Source organism: Pseudorca crassidens, chromosome 19, assembly GCF_039906515.1.
Source record: "Pseudorca crassidens isolate mPseCra1 chromosome 19, mPseCra1.hap1, whole genome shotgun sequence".
In the NCBI taxonomy this organism is placed as follows: Eukaryota; Metazoa; Chordata; class Mammalia; order Artiodactyla; family Delphinidae; genus Pseudorca; species Pseudorca crassidens.
In genome coordinates, this window is record NC_090314.1 from 24289294 (window position 1) to 24308885 (window position 19592).

The window sequence follows — 19592 nt, forward strand, 5'->3', positions numbered from 1 at the left end:
GCCGGCAGGCCCGGGGAAGCGGCCCCTGCCCTCGATCCCGCTCCCGCACCCAACCGCGGTGACACGCCAGAGGGGCGGGGTGGTGGTGGGGCGGGGCTTTTGTCGGAGGGAGCTGTGGAGGGACACACAGGCACACAGGTGGCGGCGCCGGGGCTGGGCGCCGGTGGGGGCGGCCAGGTGCAGGTCGAGGGGCTCGCGGGCCAAAAGGACAGCAACTGGGCCCATGGCGGAGTCTGGGTCTGGAGGGCTCTGAGCCTCCATCCGCTCTGGTGCCTCGGGTCTACCGGCCCGACGCCTGGTAGCGCGACACCCCACCGGCCCACAGACGTAGCCTCCCCAGCTGTGCTCACAGCGAGTCCAACCGCAGCCTGCATCCCTCCACGGGACACTTGGATTACTCCCGCGATCCCCACGAGGTGCGGCACCCGCTGGCCGAATGGGCTGAGATCCTGCCCTTGCGGCGCCCTGTGGCCACCTCCGCCTCCCTCACGGTACTGGCCGAGGCCTCGGACCAGCGGGCCCCGGCTCCCAGCTCAGCGCTGCTCCTCCGCCCCTCTCACCTCCTGCCCGACGTCCAGGCTACCGAGCACCCTCCACCCCCGCCCACCTTCATGCCACTCAGCCGGAACCCGGGAGGCAATGCCAACTACCAGGTGTATGACAGTCTGGTGCTGAAGCGGCAACCGCAGGAGGGCCAAGCGCGGGCCAACTCGCTGCTACCTTCCACCTCGGCCTCCAGGCCCTCTCTGCATGGGAGCCAGACTGGGAAAATGAACTTACCAGCAGCAAATGGGGGCAGGGGCAGGGGGCGGCAGGGCATGGAGAGAGGAATAAAGAGCTCCAGAGTCCAGGAAACATTGGTGGTCTGTGGCTTGGAAGCGCCACTCCTTCTGCCAGCCTGGGTCCCTGCGCTTGGCTTCCTGCAATAAGAAGCCAGTGTCCCCTTCTTGGCCTGAGGGTCCCTTTGGTTTAGTGGCCACAGTTCTGCCAGCAGGCCCCTCCTGGTCCTATACCATGCACTAAGTACATCTGCAGCTGCAGACTCCAAACCCCTGGTCTCTGGGCACCTCCTCTGTGTCTCAGCTGTCCCTGTCCACAGAGAGCCTCATACAAGACGTTGCTTCCAAACTGGGAGGTTCCACATCTGGGCAGGTCCAGCTCCAGGCCCAGTGAAGGGCATGAAGAAGGCTGAGGCTCTGGACTCCAGCCAGGCCTTCAGCAGGCCTCTGAGGCCAAGGTCTTCCTAGTCTCAAGAGGGGCCAAGAGACGCAATGTGTCATTTGAACAAGTGAGTCAGCGGGCGGTGAGCGAATGAGTGACCGCTCGAGGGGATGTATGCCGGCCACCGGGCCCTGTTTGACTGTCCAGGCTCAGCTTACCTGACCCTGGTTACCAGGGAATGCCACTCTGGGCCCTCCTTTTCATCCCCCTCCCTCACTGTGACCTCACCACCTGCCCCATTATGACCCAGTCTGGCTCCCAGTTAAAACTGGAGGGCAGAGGGCCCAGGCAGTCCTGGGACCAACGGCCATGGGTGAGCGAAACTACTACCGAGCCGAGCCGTTCACTGGCCCCATCCCCAGGAAATGCCAGGAGCAAGGATACTCAATTCTTCTGATCCCGGTCAGCTTCATCTTGCTCAACGTGGGGATCAACATGGTGACTATGGTCAGGGCAGGATCTGTGCAGCGCGGTTGGGGGAGCCCTGGGGTCTTGAAGGGGCTGAGGTGGGAGGGCTGCTGGGGTGTGACAGGACAAGGGTTGGATTTCAGGGCTCACCCTGCTCCCGGCCTCCCCCCTCCCCTTCTTCCCTCAACTCTGGAGGCATCTGAAGAGATTCTTGCGGGCACTTTTCAATCGTATTTTCCACAAAGGTGAGTGGGCGCCGGCGTGGGTTCAGGGGATGTGGGCCTGTCCCCTTTCTTCTATCCCTGCCTTGATTCTCAGCCCCTCAGGAACCCAGGCCCTGACCCATCTCGCCTTTCCCCACAGACAAGCAAGCCAGCTGTGTAGGCACCCATGGCATGTGCATGCGCTGCTCCGTGGATCCCAAGAACCTGCGCTCAAGAGTTTCTTCCCACTTCTGCCGTCGCCCAAGCTTCCTGCTCGGGCAGGTAAACCACCTTGACTACTGCCTGCAGCGGGGCTCGGCGGGGGCGGAGCCGGCGGCCCCCCCGCCGCGGGCGAGTAAAGGAGAAGGCGGGCGGAGCGGGAGGCAAAAAGCCTACAGCACCCGGTATTCCCAGGCGGTCTCCCATCCAAGTACTAACCAGGCCCGACCCTGCTTAGCTTCCGAGATCAGACGAGATCGGGCGCGTTCAGGGTGGTATGGCCGTAGACGGGGGCGGGGGCCGACGGCTGCCTCTTGAGGCCCAGTTTCGCTGGCGCTGGCGCCTTAACGCCAGCCTGGCGGCCGGCCCACCCCGGCAGGGCCCCCTCGCCCGCCCAGGCAGGGGGAACGGAGGTCTCGGGTATCGGGCGGCGGCGGAGGGTTTGGCGACCACCTCCCAGCCCAGGGCGGCCGTGACCCAGCAAACCCTTCGGCGCTTGGCGCCCCGCCCAAGATCCCGCACGTCGCTCACAGGGACGTGGCCCCGGAGGCTTCAGGCCCCGGGGCCCGTGGTCCCTTGGGCATCGGTCCTGCCCGCCCACGCGGAGCTAGGCGCAGCCCGGCCGCAGCCCGGGCCGGCCCTCCTGCCCGACAGCAGCCGGCCCGAAGCCACCGGGAGCCACCATTGAGTCGCCACGGCCCCTCTGCCCCGGCAAGGCCACCCTTGCCCCCACACCCCCCGCCGAGCTCAGGACCCCGCCCCTGGTGGCCGGCAGGCCCGGGGAAGCGGCCCCTGCCCTCGATCCCGCTCCCGCACCCAACCGCGGTGACACGCCAGAGGGGCGGGGTGGTGGTGGGGCGGGGCTTTTGTCGGAGGGAGCTGTGGAGGGACACACAGGCACACAGGTGGCGGCGCCGGGGCTGGGCGCCGGTGGGGGCGGCCAGGTGCAGGTCGAGGGGCTCGCGGGCCGAAAGGACGGCCACTGGGCCCGCGGCGGAGTCTGGGTCCGGGCCAGCCACCCCGGGAGCGTCTGGGGTGCGGCTGCCTTCCAGGGCCGCCTTCTGGCCGCCTGGCCGGCCGGGCCGGCGGGGAGCGCCCCCGCCGGCGCGCGCCGTGGTGGGAGGGGCCTGAGGAGGTGGGGCCTGCAGCGGGGCCCGGCGGGGGCGGAGCCGGCGGCCCCCGCCGCGGGCGAGTAAAGGAGAAGGCGGGCGGAGCGGGAGGCAAAAAGCCTACAGCACCCGGTATTCCCAGGCGGTCTCCCATCCAAGTACTAACCAGGCCCGACCCTGCTTAGCTTCCGAGATCAGACGAGATCGGGCGCGTTCAGGGTGGTATGGCCGTAGACGGGGGCGGGGGCCGACGGCTGCCTCTTGAGGCCCAGTTTCGCTGGCGCTGGCGCCTTAACGCCAGCCTGGCGGCCGGCCCGCCCCGACAGGGCCCCCTCGCCCGCCCAGGCAGGGGGAACGGAGGTCTCGGGTATCGGGCGGCGGCGGAGGGTTTGGCGACCACCTCCCAGCCCAGGGCGGCCGTGACCCAGCAAACCCTTCGGCGCTTGGCGCCCCGCCCAAGATCCCGCACGTCGCTCACAGGGACGTGGCCCCGGAGGCTTCAGGGCCCGGGGCCCGCGGTCCCTTGGGCATCGGCCCTGCCCGCCCACGCGGCGCTAGGCGCAGCCCGGCCGCAGCCCGGGCCGGCCCTCCTGCCCGACAGCAGCCGGCCCGAAGCCACCGGGAGCCACCATTGAGTCGCCACGGCCCCTCAGCCCCGGCAAGGCCACCCTTGCCCCCACACCCCCCGCCGAGCTCAGGACCCCGCCCCTGGTGGCCGGCAGGCCCGGGGAAGCGGCCCCTGCCCTCGATCCCGCTCCCGCACCCAACCGCGGTGACACGCCAGAGGGGCGGGGTGGTGGTGGGGCGGGGCTTTTGTCGGAGGGAGCTGTGGAGGGACACACAGGCACACAGGTGGCGGCGCCGGGGCTGGGCGCCGGTGGGGGCGGCCAGGTGCAGGTCGAGGGGCTCGCGGGCCAAAAGGACAGCAACTGGGCCCATGGCGGAGTCTGGGTCTGGAGGGCTCTGAGCCTCCATCCGCTCTGGTGCCTCGGGTCTACCGGCCCGACGCCTGGTAGCGCGACACCCCACCGGCCCACAGACGTAGCCTCCCCAGCTGTGCTCACAGCGAGTCCAACCGCAGCCTGCATCCCTCCACGGGACACTTGGATTACTCCCGCGATCCCCACGAGGTGCGGCACCCGCTGGCCGAATGGGCTGAGATCCTGCCCTTGCGGCGCCCTGTGGCCACCTCCGCCTCCCTCACGGTACTGGCCGAGGCCTCGGACCAGCGGGCCCCGGCTCCCAGCTCAGCGCTGCTCCTCCGCCCCTCTCACCTCCTGCCCGACGTCCAGGCTACCGAGCACCCTCCACCCCCGCCCACCTTCATGCCACTCAGCCGGAACCCGGGAGGCAATGCCAACTACCAGGTGTATGACAGTCTGGTGCTGAAGCGGCAACCGCAGGAGGGCCAAGCGCGGGCCAACTCGCTGCTACCTTCCACCTCGGCCTCCAGGCCCTCTCTGCATGGGAGCCAGACTGGGAAAATGAACTTACCAGCAGCAAATGGGGGCAGGGGCAGGGGGCGGCAGGGCATGGAGAGAGGAATAAAGAGCTCCAGAGTCCAGGAAACATTGGTGGTCTGTGGCTTGGAAGCGCCACTCCTTCTGCCAGCCTGGGTCCCTGCGCTTGGCTTCCTGCAATAAGAAGCCAGTGTCCCCTTCTTGGCCTGAGGGTCCCTTTGGTTTAGTGGCCACAGTTCTGCCAGCAGGCCCCTCCTGGTCCTATACCATGCACTAAGTACATCTGCAGCTGCAGACTCCAAACCCCTGGTCTCTGGGCACCTCCTCTGTGTCTCAGCTGTCCCTGTCCACAGAGAGCCTCATACAAGACGTTGCTTCCAAACTGGGAGGTTCCACATCTGGGCAGGTCCAGCTCCAGGCCCAGTGAAGGGCATGAAGAAGGCTGAGGCTCTGGACTCCAGCCAGGCCTTCAGCAGGCCTCTGAGGCCAAGGTCTTCCTAGTCTCAAGAGGGGCCAAGAGACGCAATGTGTCATTTGAACAAGTGAGTCAGCGGGCGGTGAGCGAATGAGTGACCGCTCGAGGGGATGTATGCCGGCCACCGGGCCCTGTTTGACTGTCCAGGCTCAGCTTACCTGACCCTGGTTACCAGGGAATGCCACTCTGGGCCCTCCTTTTCATCCCCCTCCCTCACTGTGACCTCACCACCTGCCCCATTATGACCCAGTCTGGCTCCCAGTTAAAACTGGAGGGCAGAGGGCCCAGGCAGTCCTGGGACCAACGGCCATGGGTGAGCGAAACTACTACCGAGCCGAGCCGTTCACTGGCCCCATCCCCAGGAAATGCCAGGAGCAAGGATACTCAATTCTTCTGATCCCGGTCAGCTTCATCTTGCTCAACGTGGGGATCAACATGGTGACTATGGTCAGGGCAGGATCTGTGCAGCGCGGTTGGGGGAGCCCTGGGGTCTTGAAGGGGCTGAGGTGGGAGGGCTGCTGGGGTGTGACAGGACAAGGGTTGGATTTCAGGGCTCACCCTGCTCCCGGCCTCCCCCCTCCCCTTCTTCCCTCAACTCTGGAGGCATCTGAAGAGATTCTTGCGGGCACTTTTCAATCGTATTTTCCACAAAGGTGAGTGGGCGCCGGCGTGGGTTCAGGAGATGTGGGCCTGTCCCCTTTCTTCTATCCCTGCCTTGATTCTCAGCCCCTCAGGAACCCAGGCCCTGACCCATCTCGCCTTTCCCCACAGACAAGCAAGCCAGCTGTGTAGGCACCCATCGCATGTGCATGCGCTGCTCCGTGGATCCCAAGAACCTGCGCTCAAGAGTTTCTTCCCACTTCTGCCATCGCCCAAGCTTCCTGCTCGGGCAGGTAAACCACCTTGACTACTGCCTGCAGCGGGGCTCGGCGGGGGCGGAGCCGGCGGCCCCCGCGCCGCGGGCGAGTAAAGGAGAAGGCGGGCGGAGCGGGAGGCAAAAAGCCTACAGCACCCGGTATTCCCAGGCGGTCTCCCATCCAAGTACTAACCAGGCCCGACCCTGCTTAGCTTCCGAGATCAGACGAGATCGGGCGCGTTCAGGGTGGTATGGCCGTAGACGGGGGCGGGGGCCGACGGCTGCCTCTTGAGGCCCAGTTTCGCTGGCGCTGGCGCCTTAACGCCAGCCTGGCGGCCGGCCCGCCCCGGCAGGGCCCCCTCGCCCGCCCAGGCAGGGGGAACGGAGGTCTCGGGTATCGGGCGGCGGCGGAGGGTTTGGCGACCACCTCCCAGCCCAGGGCGGCCGTGACCCAGCAAACCCTTCGGCGCTTGGCGCCCCGCCCAAGATCCCGCACGTCGCTCACAGGGACGTGGCCCCGGAGGCTTCAGGGCCCGGGGCCCGCGGTCCCTTGGGCACCGGTCCTGCCCGCCCACGCGGCGCTAGGCGCAGCCCGGCCGCAGCCCGAGCCGGCCCTCCTGCCCGACAGCAGCCGGCCCGAAGCCACCGGGAGCCACCATTGAGTCGCCACGGCCCCTCTGCCCCGGCAAGGCCACCCTTGCCCCCACACCCCCCGCCGAGCTCAGGACCCCGCCCCTGGTGGCCGGCAGGCCCGGGGAAGCGGCCCCTGCCCTCGATCCCGCTCCCGCACCCAACCGCGGTGACACGCCAGAGGGGCGGGGTGGTGGTGGGGCGGGGCTTTTGTCGGAGGGAGCTGTGGAGGGACACACAGGCACACAGGTGGCGGCGCCGGGGCTGGGCGCCGGTGGGGGCGGCCAGGTGCAGGTCGAGGGGCTCGCGGGCCGAAAGGACGGCCACTGGGCCCGCGGCGGAGTCTGGGTCCGGGCCAGCCACCCCGGGAGCGTCTGGGGTGCGGCTGCCTTCCAGGGCCGCCTTCTGGCCGCCTGGCCGGCCGGGCCGGCGGGGAGCGCCCCCGCCGGCGCGCGCCGTGGTGGGAGGGGCCTGAGGAGGTGGGGCCTGCAGCGGGGCCCGGCGGGGGCGGAGCCGGCGGCCCCCGCCGCGGGCGAGTAAAGGAGAAGGCGGGCGGAGCGGGAGGCAAAAAGCCTACAGCACCCGGTATTCCCAGGCGGTCTCCCATCCAAGTACTAACCAGGCCCGACCCTGCTTAGCTTCCGAGATCAGACGAGATCGGGCGCGTTCAGGGTGGTATGGCCGTAGACGGGGGCGGGGGCCGACGGCTGCCTCTTGAGGCCCAGTTTCGCTGGCGCTGGCGCCTTAACGCCAGCCTGGCAGCCGGCCCGCCCCGACAGGGCCCCCTCGCCCGCCCAGGCAGGGGGAACGGAGGTCTCGGGTATCGGGCGGCGGCGGAGGGTTTGGCGACCACCTCCCAGCCCAGGGCGGCCGTGACCCAGCAAACCCTTCGGCGCTTGGCGCCCCGCCCAAGATCCCGCACGTCGCTCACAGGGACGTGGCCCCGGAGGCTTCAGGGCCCGGGGCCCGCGGTCCCTTGGGCATCGGCCCTGCCCGCCCACGCGGCGCTAGGCGCAGCCCGGCCGCAGCCCGGGCCGGCCCTCCTGCCCGACAGCAGCCGGCCCGAAGCCACCGGGAGCCACCATTGAGTCGCCACGGCCCCTCAGCCCCGGCAAGGCCACCCTTGCCCCCACACCCCCCGCCGAGCTCAGGACCCCGCCCCTGGTGGCCGGCAGGCCCGGGGAAGCGGCCCCTGCCCTCGATCCCGCTCCCGCACCCGGCCCCGGTGACACGCCACAGGGGCGGGGTGTGGGGGGGCTTTTGTCGGAGGGAGCTGTGGAGGGACACACCGGCACACAGGTGGCGGCGCCGGGGCTGGGCGCCGGTGGGGGCGGCCAGGTGCAGGTCGAGGGGCTCGCGGGCCGAAATGACGGCAACTGGGCCCATGGCGGAGTCTGGGTCTGGAGGGCTCTGAGCCTCCATCCGCTCTGGTGCCTCGGGTCTACCGGCCCGAAGCCTGGTAGCGCGACACCCCACCGGCCCACAGACGTAGCCTCCCCAGCTGTGCTCACAGCGAGTCCAACCGCAGCCTGCATCCCTCCACGGGACACTTGGATTACTCCCGCGATCCCCACGAGGTGCGGCACCCGCTGACCGAATGGGCTGAGATCCTGCCCTTGCGGCGCCCTGTGGCCACCTCCGCCTCCCTCACGGTACTGGCCGAGGCCTCGGACCAGCGGGCCCCGGCTCCCAGCTCAGCGCTGCTCCTCCGCCCCTCTCACCTCCTGCCCGACGTCCAGGCTACCGAGCACCCTCCACCCCCGCCCACCTTCATGCCACTCAGCCGGAACCCGGGAGGCAATGCCAACTACCAGGTGTATGACAGTCTGGTGCTGAAGCGGCAACCGCAGGAGGGCCAAGCGCGGGCCAACTCGCTGCTACCTTCCACCTCGGCCTCCAGGCCCTCTCTGCACGGGAGCCAGACTGGGAAAATGAACTTACCAGCAGCAAATGGGGGCAGGGGCAGGGGGCGGCAGGGCATGGAGAGAGGAATAAAGAGCGCCAGAGTCCAGGAAACATTGGTGGTCTGTGGCTTGGAAGCGCCACTCCTTCTGCCAGCCTGGGTCCCTGCGCTTGGCTTCCTGCAATAAGAAGCCAGTGTCCCCTTCTTGGCCTGAGGGTCCCTTTGGTTTAGTGGCCACAGTTCTGCCAGCAGGCCCCTCCTGGTCCTATACCATGCACTAAGTACATCTGCAGCTGCAGACTCCAAACCCCTGGTCTCTGGGCACCTCCTCTGTGTCTCAGCTGTCCCTGTCCACAGAGAGCCTCATACAAGACGTTGCTTCCAAACTGGGAGATTCCACATCTGGGCAGGTCCAGCTCCAGGCCCAGTTAAGGGCATGAAGAAGGCTGAGGCTCTGGACTCCAGCCAGGCCTTCAGCAGGCCTCTGAGGCCGAGGTCTTCCTAGTCTCAAGAGGGGCCAAGAGACGCAATGTGTCATTTGAACAAGTGAGTCAGCGGGCGGTGAGCGAATGAATGACCGCTCGAGGGGATGTATGCCGGCCACCAGGCCCTGTTTGACTGTCCAGGCTCAGCTTACCTGACCCTGGTTACCAGGGAATGCCACTCTGGGCCCTCCTTTTCATCCCCCTCCCTCACTGTGACCTCACCACCTGCCCCATTATGACCCAGTCTGGCTCCCAGTTAAAACTGGAGGGCAGAGGGCCCAGGCAGTCCTGGGACCAACGGCCATGGGTGAGCGAAACTACTACCGAGCCGAGCCGTTCACTGGCCCCATCCCCAGGAAATGCCAGGAGCAAGGATACTCAATTCTTCTGATCCCGGTCAGCTTCATCTTGCTCAACGTGGGGATCAACATGGTGACTATGGTCAGGGCAGGATCTGTGCAGCGCGGTTGGGGGAGCCCTGGGGTCTTGAAGGGGCTGAGGTGGGAGGGCTGCTGGGGTGTGACAGGACAAGGGTTGGATTTCAGGGCTCACCCTGCTCCCGGCCTCCCCCCTCCCCTTCTTCCCTCAACTCTGGAGGCATCTGAAGAGATTCTTGCGGGCACTTTTCAATCGTATTTTCCACAAAGGTGAGTGGGCGCCGGCGTGGGTTCAGGAGATGTGGGCCTGTCCCCTTTCTTCTATCCCTGCCTTGATTCTCAGCCCCTCAGGAACCCAGGCCCTGACCCATCTCGCCTTTCCCCACAGACAAGCAAGCCAGCTGTGTAGGCACCCATCGCATGTGCATGCGCTGCTCCGTGGATCCCAAGAACCTGCGCTCAAGAGTTTCTTCCCACTTCTGCCATCGCCCAAGCTTCCTGCTCGGGCAGGTAAACCACCTTGACTACTGCCTGCAGCGGGGCTCGGCGGGGGCGGAGCCGGCGGCCCCCGCGCCGCGGGCGAGTAAAGGAGAAGGCGGGCGGAGCGGGAGGCAAAAAGCCTACAGCACCCGGTATTCCCAGGCGGTCTCCCATCCAAGTACTAACCAGGCCCGACCCTGCTTAGCTTCCGAGATCAGACGAGATCGGGCGCGTTCAGGGTGGTATGGCCGTAGACGGGGGCGGGGGCCGACGGCTGCCTCTTGAGGCCCAGTTTCGCTGGCGCTGGCGCCTTAACGCCAGCCTGGCGGCCGGCCCGCCCCGGCAGGGCCCCCTCGCCCGCCCAGGCAGGGGGAACGGAGGTCTCGGGTATCGGGCGGCGGCGGAGGGTTTGGCGACCACCTCCCAGCCCAGGGTGGCCGTGACCCAGCAAACCCTTCGGCGCTTGGCGCCCCGCCCAAGATCCCGCACGTCGCTCACAGGGACGTGGCCCCGGAGGCTTCAGGCCCCGGGGCCCGTGGTCCCTTGGGCATCGGTCCTGCCCGCCCACGCGGAGCTAGGCGCAGCCCGGCCGCAGCCCGGGCCGGCCCTCCTGCCTGACAGCAGCCGGCCCGAAGCCACCGGGAGCCACCATTGAGTCGCCACGGCCCCTCAGCCCCGGCAAGGCCACCCTTGCCCCCACACCCCCCGCCGAGCTCAGGACCCCGCCCCTGGTGGCCGGCAGGCCCGGGGAAGCGGCCCCTGCCCTCGATCCCGCTCCCGCACCCGGCCCCGGTGACACGCCACAGGGGCGGGGTGTGGGGGGGCTTTTGTCGGAGGGAGCTGTGGAGGGACACACCGGCACACAGGTGGCGGCGCCGGGGCTGGGCGCCGGTGGGGGCGGCCAGGTGCAGGTCGAGGGGCTCGCGGGCCGAAATGACGGCAACTGGGCCCATGGCGGAGTCTGGGTCTGGAGGGCTCTGAGCCTCCATCCGCTCTGGTGCCTCGGGTCTACCGGCCCGAAGCCTGGTAGCGCGACACCCCACCGGCCCACAGACGTAGCCTCCCCAGCTGTGCTCACAGCGAGTCCAACCGCAGCCTGCATCCCTCCACGGGACACTTGGATTACTCCCGCGATCCCCACGAGGTGCGGCACCCGCTGGCCGAATGGGCTGAGATCCTGCCCTTGCGGCGCCCTGTGGCCACCTCCGCCTCCCTCACGGTACTGGCCGAGGCCTCGGACCAGCGGGCCCCGGCTCCCAGCTCAGCGCTGCTCCTCCGCCCCTCTCACCTCCTGCCCGACGTCCAGGCTACCGAGCACCCTCCACCCCCGCCCACCTTCATGCCACTCAGCCGGAACCCGGGAGGCAATGCCAACTACCAGGTGTATCACAGTCTGGTGCTGAAGCGGCAACCGCAGGAGGGCCAAGCGCGGGCCAACTCGCTGCTACCTTCCACCTCGGCCTCCAGGCCCTCTCTGCACGGGAGCCAGACTGGGAAAATGAACTTACCAGCAGCAAATGGGGGCAGGGGCAGGGGGCGGCAGGGCATGGAGAGAGGAATAAAGAGCGCCAGAGTCCAGGAAACATTGGTGGTCTGTGGCTTGGAAGCGCCACTCCTTCTGCCAGCCTGGGTCCCTGCGCTTGGCTTCCTGCAATAAGAAGCCAGTGTCCCCTTCTTGGCCTGAGGGTCCCTTTGGTTTAGTGGCCACAGTTCTGCCAGCAGGCCCCTCCTGGTCCTATACCATGCACTAAGTACATCTGCAGCTGCAGACTCCAAACCCCTGGTCTCTGGGCACCTCCTCTGTGTCTCAGCTGTCCCTGTCCACAGAGAGCCTCATACAAGACGTTGCTTCCAAACTGGGAGATTCCACATCTGGGCAGGTCCAGCTCCAGGCCCAGTGAAGGGCATGAAGAAGGCTGAGGCTCTGGACTCCAGCCAGGCCTTCAGCAGGCCTCTGAGGCCGAGGTCTTCCTAGTCTCAAGAGGGGCCAAGAGACGCAATGTGTCATTTGAACAAGTGAGTCAGCGGGCGGTGAGCGAATGAATGACCGCTCGAGGGGATGTATGCCGGCCACCAGGCCCTGTTTGACTGTCCAGGCTCAGCTTACCTGACCCTGGTTACCAGGGAATGCCACTCTGGGCCCTCCTTTTCATCCCCCTCCCTCACTGTGACCTCACCACCTGCCCCATTATGACCCAGTCTGGCTCCCAGTTAAAACTGGAGGGCAGAGGGCCCAGGCAGTCCTGGGACCAACGGCCATGGGTGAGCGAAACTACTACCGAGCCGAGCCGTTCACTGGCCCCATCCCCAGGAAATGCCAGGAGCAAGGATACTCAATTCTTCTGATCCCGGTCAGCTTCATCTTGCTCAACGTGGGGATCAACATGGTGACTATGGTCAGGGCAGGATCTGTGCAGCGCGGTTGGGGGAGCCCTGGGGTCTTGAAGGGGCTGAGGTGGGAGGGCTGCTGGGGTGTGACAGGACAAGGGTTGGATTTCAGGGCTCACCCTGCTCCCGGCCTCCCCCCTCCCCTTCTTCCCTCAACTCTGGAGGCATCTGAAGAGATTCTTGCGGGCACTTTTCAATCGTATTTTCCACAAAGGTGAGTGGGCGCCGGCGTGGGTTCAGGAGATGTGGGCCTGTCCCCTTTCTTCTATCCCTGCCTTGATTCTCAGCCCCTCAGGAACCCAGGCCCTGACCCATCTCGCCTTTCCCCACAGACAAGCAAGCCAGCTGTGTAGGCACCCATCGCATGTGCATGCGCTGCTCCGTGGATCCCAAGAACCTGCGCTCAAGAGTTTCTTCCCACTTCTGCCATCGCCCAAACTTCCTGCTCGGGCAGGTAAACCACCTTGACTACTGCCTGCAGCGGGGCTCGGCGGGGGCGGAGCCGGCGGCCCCCCCGCCGCGGGCGAGTAAAGGAGAAGGCGGGCGGAGCGGGAGGCAAAAAGCCTACAGCACCCGGTATTCCCAGGCGGTCTCCCATCCAAGTACTAACCAGGCCCGACCCTGCTTAGCTTCCGAGATCAGACGAGATCGGGCGCGTTCAGGGTGGTATGGCCGTAGACGGGGGCGGGGGCCGACGGCTGCCTCTTGAGGCCCAGTTTCGCTGGCGCTGGCGCCTTAACGCCAGCCTGGCGGCCGGCCCGCCCCGGCAGGGCCCCCTCGCCCGCCCAGGCAGGGGGAACGGAGGTCTCGGGTATCGGGCGGCGGCGGAGGGTTTGGCGACCACCTCCCAGCCCAGGGTGGCCGTGACCCAGCAAACCCTTCGGCGCTTGGCGCCCCGCCCAAGATCCCGCACGTCGCTCACAGGGACGTGGCCCCGGAGGCTTCAGGCCCCGGGGCCCGTGGTCCCTTGGGCATCGGTCCTGCCCGCCCACGCGGAGCTAGGCGCAGCCCGGCCGCAGCCCGGGCCGGCCCTCCTGCCTGACAGCAGCCGGCCCGAAGCCACCGGGAGCCACCATTGAGTCGCCACGGCCCCTCAGCCCCGGCAAGGCCACCCTTGCCCCCACACCCCCCGCCGAGCTCAGGACCCCGCCCCTGGTGGCCGGCAGGCCCGGGGAAGCGGCCCCTGCCCTCGATCCCGCTCCAGCACCCAACCGCGGTGACACGCCAGAGGGGCGGGGTGGTGGTGGGGCGGGGCTTTTGTCGGAGGGAGCTGTGGAGGGACACACCGGCACACAGATGGCGGCGCCGGGGCTAGGCGCCGGTGGGGGCGGCCAGGTGCAGGTCGAGGGGCTCGCGGGCCGAAAGGACGGCCACTGGGCCCGCGGCGGAGTCTGGGTCTGGGCCAGCCACCCCGGGAGCGTCTGGGGTGCGGCTGCCTTCCAGGGCCGCCTTCTGGCCGCCTGGCCGGCCGGGCCGGCGGGGAGCGCCCCCGCCGGCGCGCGCCGTGGTGGGAGGGGCCTGAGGAGGTGGGTCCTGCAGCGGGGCCCGGCGGGGGCGGAGCCGGCGGCCCCCGCCGCGGGCGAGTAAAGGAGAAGGCGGGCGGAGCGGGAGGCAAAAAGCCTACAGCACCCGGTATTCCCAGGCGGTCTCCCATCCAAGTACTAACCAGGCCCGACCCTGCTTAGCTTCCGAGATCAGACGAGATCGGGCGCGTTCAGGGTGGTATGGCCGTAGACGGGGGCGGGGGGCCGCGGGCGGCCTCTTGAGGCCCAGTTTCGCTGGCGCTGGCGCCTTAACGCCAGCCTGGCGGCCGGCCCGCCCCGGCAGGGCCCCCTCGCCCGCCCAGGCAGGGGGAACGGAGGTCTCGGGTATCGGGCGGCGGCGGAGGGTTTGGCGACCACCTCCCAGCCCAGGGCGGCCGTGACCCAGCAAACCCTTCGGCGCTTGGCGCCCCGCCCAAGATCCCGCACGTCGCTCACAGGGACGTGGCCCCGGAGGCTTCAGGGCCCGGGGCCCGCGGTCCCTTGGGCATCGGTCCTGCCCGCCCACGCGGCGCTAGGCGCAGCCCGGCCGCAGCCCGGGCCGGCCCTCCTGCCCGACAGCAGCCGGCCCGAAGCCACCGGGAGCCACCATTGAGTCGCCACGGCCCCTCTGCCCCGGCAAGGCCACCCTTGCCCCCACACCCCCCGCCGAGCTCAGGACCCCGCCCCTGGTGGCCGGCAGGCCCGGGGAAGCGGCCCCTGCCCTCGATCCCGCTCCCGCACCCAACCGCGGTGACACGCCAGAGGGGCGGGGTGGTGGTGGGGCGGGGCTTTTGTCGGAGGGAGCTGTGGAGGGACACACAGGCACACAGGTGGCGGCGCCGGGGCTGGGCGCCGGTGGGGGCGGCCAGGTGCAGGTCGAGGGGCTCGCGGGCCAAAAGGACAGCAACTGGGCCCATGGCGGAGTCTGGGTCTGGAGGGCTCTGAGCCTCCATCCGCTCTGGTGCCTCGGGTCTACCGGCCCGACGCCTGGTAGCGCGACACCCCACCGGCCCACAGACGTAGCCTCCCCAGCTGTGCTCACAGCGAGTCCAACCGCAGCCTGCATCCCTCCACGGGACACTTGGATTACTCCCGCGATCCCCACGAGGTGCGGCACCCGCTGGCCGAATGGGCTGAGATCCTGCCCTTGCGGCGCCCTGTGGCCACCTCCGCCTCCCTCACGGTACTGGCCGAGGCCTCGGACCAGCGGGCCCCGGCTCCCAGCTCAGCGCTGCTCCTCCGCCCCTCTCACCTCCTGCCCGACGTCCAGGCTACCGAGCACCCTCCACCCCCGCCCACCTTCATGCCACTCAGCCGGAACCCGGGAGGCAATGCCAACTACCAGGTGTGTATGACAGTCTGGTGCTGAAGCGGCAACCGCAGGAGGGCCAAGCGCGGGCCAACTCGCTGCTACCTTCCACCTCGGCCTCCAGGCCCTCTCTGCACGGGAGCCAGACTGGGAAAATGAACTTACCAGCAGCAAATGGGGGCAGGGGCAGGGGGCGGCAGGGCATGGAGAGAGGAATAAAGAGCTCCAGAGTCCAGGAAACATTGGTGGTCTGTGGCTTGGAAGCGCCACTCCTTCTGCCAGCCTGGGTCCCTGCGCTTGGCTTCCTGCAATAAGAAGCCAGTGTCCCCTTCTTGGCCTGAGGGTCCCTTTGGTTTAGTGGCCACAGTTCTGCCAGCAGGCCCCTCCTGGTCCTATACCATGCACTAAGTACATCTGCAGCTGCAGACTCCAAACCCCTGGTCTCTGGGCACCTCCTCTGTGTCTCAGCTGTCCCTGTCCACAGAGAGCCTCATACAAGACGTTGCTTCCAAACTGGGAGGTTCCACATCTGGGCAGGTCCAGCTCCAGGCCCAGTGAAGGGCATGAAGAAGGCTGAGGCTCTGGACTCCAGCCAGGCCTTCAGCAGGCCTCTGAGGCCAAGGTCTTCCTAGTCTCAAGAGGGGCCAAGAGACGCAATGTGTCATTTGAACAAGTGAGTCAGCGGGCAGTGAGCGAATGAGTGACCGCTCGAGGGGATGTATGCCGGCCACCGGGCCCTGTTTGACTGTCCAGGCTCAGCTTACCTGACCCTGGTTACCAGGGAATGCCACTCTGGGCCCTCCTTTTCATCCCCCTCCCTCACTGTGACCTCACCACCTGCCCCATTATGACCCAGTCTGGCTCCCAGTTAAAACTGGAGGGCAGAGGGCCCAGGCAGTCCTGGGACCAACGGCCATGGGTGAGCGAAACTACTACCGAGCCGAGCCGTTCACTGGCCCCATCCCCAGGAAATGCCAGGAGCAAGGATACTCAATTCTTCTGATCCCGGTCAGCTTCATCTTGCTCAACGTGGGGATCAACATGGTGACTATGGTCAGGGCAGGATCTGTGCAGCGCGGTTGGGGGAGCCCTGGGGTCTTGAAGGGGCTGAGGTGGGAGGGCTGCTGGGGTGTGACAGGACAAGGGTTGGATTTCAGGGCTCACCCTGCTCCCGGCCTCCCCCCTCCCCTTCTTCCCTCAACTCTGGAGGCATCTGAAGAGATTCTTGCGGGCACTTTTCAATCGTATTTTCCACAAAGGTGAGTGGGCGCCGGCGTGGGTTCAGGGGATGTGGGCCTGTCCCCTTTCTTCTATCCCTGCCTTGATTCTCAGCCCCTCAGGAACCCAGGCCCTGACCCATCTCGCCTTTCCCCACAGACAAGCAAGCCAGCTGTGTAGGCACCCATGGCATGTGCATGCGCTGCTCCGTGGATCCCAAGAACCTGTGCTCAAGAGTTTCTTCCCACTTCTGCCGTCGCCCAAGCTTCCTGCTCGGGCAGGTAAACCACCTTGACTACTGCCTGCAGCGGGGCTCGGCGGGGGCGGAGCCGGCGGCCCCCCCGCCGCGGGCGAGTAAAGGAGAAGGCGGGCGGAGGGGGAGGCAAAAAGCCTACAGCACCCGGTATTCCCAGGCGGTCTCCCATCCAAGTACTAACCAGGCCCGACCCTGCTTAGCTTCCGAGATCAGACGAGATCGGGCGCGTTCAGGGTGGTATGGCCGTAGACGGGGGCGGGGGCCGACGGCTGCCTCTTGAGGCCCAGTTTCGCTGGCGCTGGCGCCTTAACGCCAGCCTGGCGGCCGGCCCGCCCCGGCAGGGCCCCCTCGCCCGCCCAGGCAGGGGGAACGGAGGTCTCGGGTATCGGGCGGCGGCGGAGGGTTTGGCGACCACCTCCCAGCCCAGGGCGGCCGTGACCCAGCAAACCCTTCGGCGCTTGGCGCCCCGCCCAAGATCCCGCACGTCGCTCACAGGGACGTGGCCCCGGAGGCTTCAGGCCCCGGCACCCGTGGTCCCTTGGGCATCGGTCCTGCCCGCCCACGCGGAGCTAGGCGCAGCCCGGCCGCAGCCCGGGCCGGCCCTCCTGACTGACAGCAGCCGGCCCGAAGCCACCGGGAGCCACCATTGAGTCGCCACGGCCCCTCAGCCCCGGCAAGGCCACCCTTGCCCCCACACCCCCCGCCGAGCTCAGGACCCCGCCCCTGGTGGCCGGCAGGCCCGGGGAAGCGGCCCCTGCCCTCGATCCCCCTCCAGCACCCAACCGCGGTGACACGCCAGAGGGGCGGGGTGGTGGTGGGGCGGGGCTTTTGTCGGAGGGAGCTGTGGAGGGACACACCGGCACACAGATGGCGGCGCCGGGGCTAGGCGCCGGTGGGGGCGGCCAGGTGCAGGTCGAGGGGCTCGCGGGCCGAAAGGACGGCCACTGGGCCCGCGGCGGAGTCTGGGTCTGGGCCAGCCACCCCGGGAGCGTCTGGGGTGCGGCTGCCTTCCAGGGCCGCCTTCTGGCCGCCTGGCCGGCCGGGCCGGCGGGGAGCGCCCCCGCCGGCGCGCGCCGTGGTGGGAGGGGCCTGAGGAGGTGGGGCCTGCAGCGGGGCCCGGCGGGGGCGGAGCCGGCGGCCCCCGCCGCGGGCGAGTAAAGGAGAAGGCGGGCGGAGCGGGAGGCAAAAAGCCTACAGCACCCGGTATTCCCAGGCGGTCTCCCATCCAAGTACTAACCAGGCCCGACCCTGCTTAGCTTCCGAGATCAGACGAGATCGGGCGCGTTCAGGGTGGTATGGCCGTAGACGGGGGCGGGGGCCGACGGCTGCCTCTTGAGGCCCAGTTTCGCTGGCGCTGGCGCCTTAACGCCAGCCTGGCGGCCGGCCCACCCCGGCAGGGCCCCCTCGCCCGCCCAGGCAGGGGGAACGGAGGTCTCGGGTATCGGGCGGCGGCGGAGGGTTTGGCGACCACCTCCCAGCCCAGGGCGGCCGTGACCCAGCAAACCCTTCGGCGCTTGGCGCCCCGCCCAAGATCCCGCACGTCGCTCACAGGGACGTGGCCCCGGAGGCTTCAGGCCCCGGGGCCCGTGGTCCCTTGGGCATCGGTCCTGCCCGCCCACGCGGAGCTAGGCGCAGCCCGGCCGCAGCCCGGGCCGGCCCTCCTGCCCGACAGCAGCCGGCCCGAAGCCACCGGGAGCCACCATTGAGTCGCCACGGCCCCTCAGCCCCGGCAAGGCCACCCTTGCCCCCACAGCCCCCGCCGAGCTCAGGACCCCGCCCCTGGTGGCCGGCAGGCCCGGGGAAGCGGCCCCTGCCCTCGATCCCGCTCCAGCACCCAACCGCGGTGACACGCCAGAGGGGCGGGGTGGTGGTGGGGCGGGGCTTTTGTCGGAGGGAGCTGTGGAGGGACACACCGGCACACAGATGGCGGCGCCGGGGCTAGGCGCCGGTGGGGGCGGCCAGGTGCAGGTCGAGGGGCTCGCGGGCCGAAAGGACGGCCACTGGGCCCGCGGCGGAGTCTGGGTCTGGGCCAGCCACCCCGGGAGCGTCTGGGGTGCGGCTGCCTTCCAGGGCCGCCTTCTGGCCGCCTGGCCGGCCGGGCCGGCGGGGAGCGCCCCCGCCGGCGCGCGCCGTGGTGGGAGGGGCCTGAGGAGGTGGGTCCTGCAGCGGGGCCCGGCGGGGGCGGAGCCGGCGGCCCCCGCCGCGGGCGAGTAAAGGAGAAGGCGGGCGGAGCGGGAGGCAAAAAGCCTACAGCACCCGGTATTCCCAGGCGGTCTCCCATCCAAGTACTAACCAGGCCCGACCCTGCTTAGCTTCCGAGATCAGACGAGATCGGGCGCGTTCAGGGTGGTATGGCCGTAGACGGGGGCGGGGGGCCGCGGGCGGCCTCTTGAGGCCCAGTTTCGCTGGCGCTGGCGCCTTAACGCCAGCCTGGCGGCCGGCCCGCCCCGGCAGGGCCCCCTCGCCCGCCCAGGCAGGGGGAACGGAGGTCTCGGGTATCGGGCGGCGGCGGAGGGTTTGGCGACCACCTCCCAGCCCAGGGCGGCCGTGACCCAGCAAACCCTTCGGCGCTTGGCGCCCCGCCCAAGATCCCGCACGTCGCTCACAGGGACGTGGCCCCGGAGGCTTCAGGGCCCGGGGCCCGCGGTCCCTTGGGCATCGGTCCTGCCCGCCCACGCGGAGCTAGGCGCAGCCCGGCCGCAGCCCGGGCCGGCCCTCCTGCCCGACAGCAGCCGGCCCGAAGCCACCGGGAGCCACCATTGAGTCGCCACGGCCCCTCTGCCCCGGCAAGGCCACCCTTGCCCCCACACCCCCCGCCGAGCTCAGGACCCCGCCCCTGGTGGCCGGCAGGCCCGGGGAAGCGGCCCCTGCCCTCGATCCCGCTCCCGCACCCAACCGCGGTGACACGCCAGAGGGGCGGGGTGGTGGTGGGGCGGGGCTTTTGTCGGAGGGAGCTGTGGAGGGACACACAGGCACACAGGTGGCGGCGCCGGGGCTGGGCGCCGGTGGGGGCGGCCAGGTGCAGGTCGAGGGGCTCGCGGGCCGAAAGGACGGCCACTGGGCCCGCGGCGG

General features: G+C 68.8%; 10 non-coding genes across 10 annotated transcripts; all 10 read right to left on the bottom strand.

Annotated features, from left to right (window-relative positions):
• Window positions 1-2221: 2221 nt before the first annotated feature.
• On the bottom strand, window positions 2222-2340 carry LOC137214039 (5S ribosomal RNA). Its single transcript, XR_010938655.1, has one exon. It is a non-coding gene; the product is annotated as a 5S ribosomal RNA (ribosomal RNA).
• Window positions 2341-3277: 937 nt separating this feature from the next.
• Window positions 3278-3396, bottom strand: LOC137214041 (5S ribosomal RNA). Its single transcript, XR_010938657.1, has one exon. It is a non-coding gene; the product is annotated as a 5S ribosomal RNA (ribosomal RNA).
• A 2699-nt stretch (window positions 3397-6095) lies between these two features.
• Window positions 6096-6214, bottom strand: LOC137214042 (5S ribosomal RNA). The gene has a single exon (XR_010938658.1). It is a non-coding gene; the product is annotated as a 5S ribosomal RNA (ribosomal RNA).
• Window positions 6215-7151: 937 nt separating this feature from the next.
• On the bottom strand, window positions 7152-7270 carry LOC137214043 (5S ribosomal RNA). Its single transcript, XR_010938659.1, has one exon. It is a non-coding gene; the product is annotated as a 5S ribosomal RNA (ribosomal RNA).
• A 2693-nt stretch (window positions 7271-9963) lies between these two features.
• On the bottom strand, window positions 9964-10082 carry LOC137214044 (5S ribosomal RNA). Its single transcript, XR_010938660.1, has one exon. It is a non-coding gene; the product is annotated as a 5S ribosomal RNA (ribosomal RNA).
• Window positions 10083-12775: 2693 nt separating this feature from the next.
• Window positions 12776-12894, bottom strand: LOC137214045 (5S ribosomal RNA). Its single transcript, XR_010938661.1, has one exon. It is a non-coding gene; the product is annotated as a 5S ribosomal RNA (ribosomal RNA).
• A 937-nt stretch (window positions 12895-13831) lies between these two features.
• LOC137214047 (5S ribosomal RNA) lies at window positions 13832-13950 on the bottom strand. Its single transcript, XR_010938663.1, has one exon. It is a non-coding gene; the product is annotated as a 5S ribosomal RNA (ribosomal RNA).
• Window positions 13951-16652: 2702 nt separating this feature from the next.
• LOC137214048 (5S ribosomal RNA) lies at window positions 16653-16771 on the bottom strand. The gene has a single exon (XR_010938664.1). It is a non-coding gene; the product is annotated as a 5S ribosomal RNA (ribosomal RNA).
• Window positions 16772-17708: 937 nt separating this feature from the next.
• Window positions 17709-17827, bottom strand: LOC137214049 (5S ribosomal RNA). The gene has a single exon (XR_010938665.1). It is a non-coding gene; the product is annotated as a 5S ribosomal RNA (ribosomal RNA).
• Window positions 17828-18764: 937 nt separating this feature from the next.
• LOC137214050 (5S ribosomal RNA) lies at window positions 18765-18883 on the bottom strand. Its single transcript, XR_010938666.1, has one exon. It is a non-coding gene; the product is annotated as a 5S ribosomal RNA (ribosomal RNA).
• Between the last annotated feature and the right edge of the window lie 709 nt (window positions 18884-19592).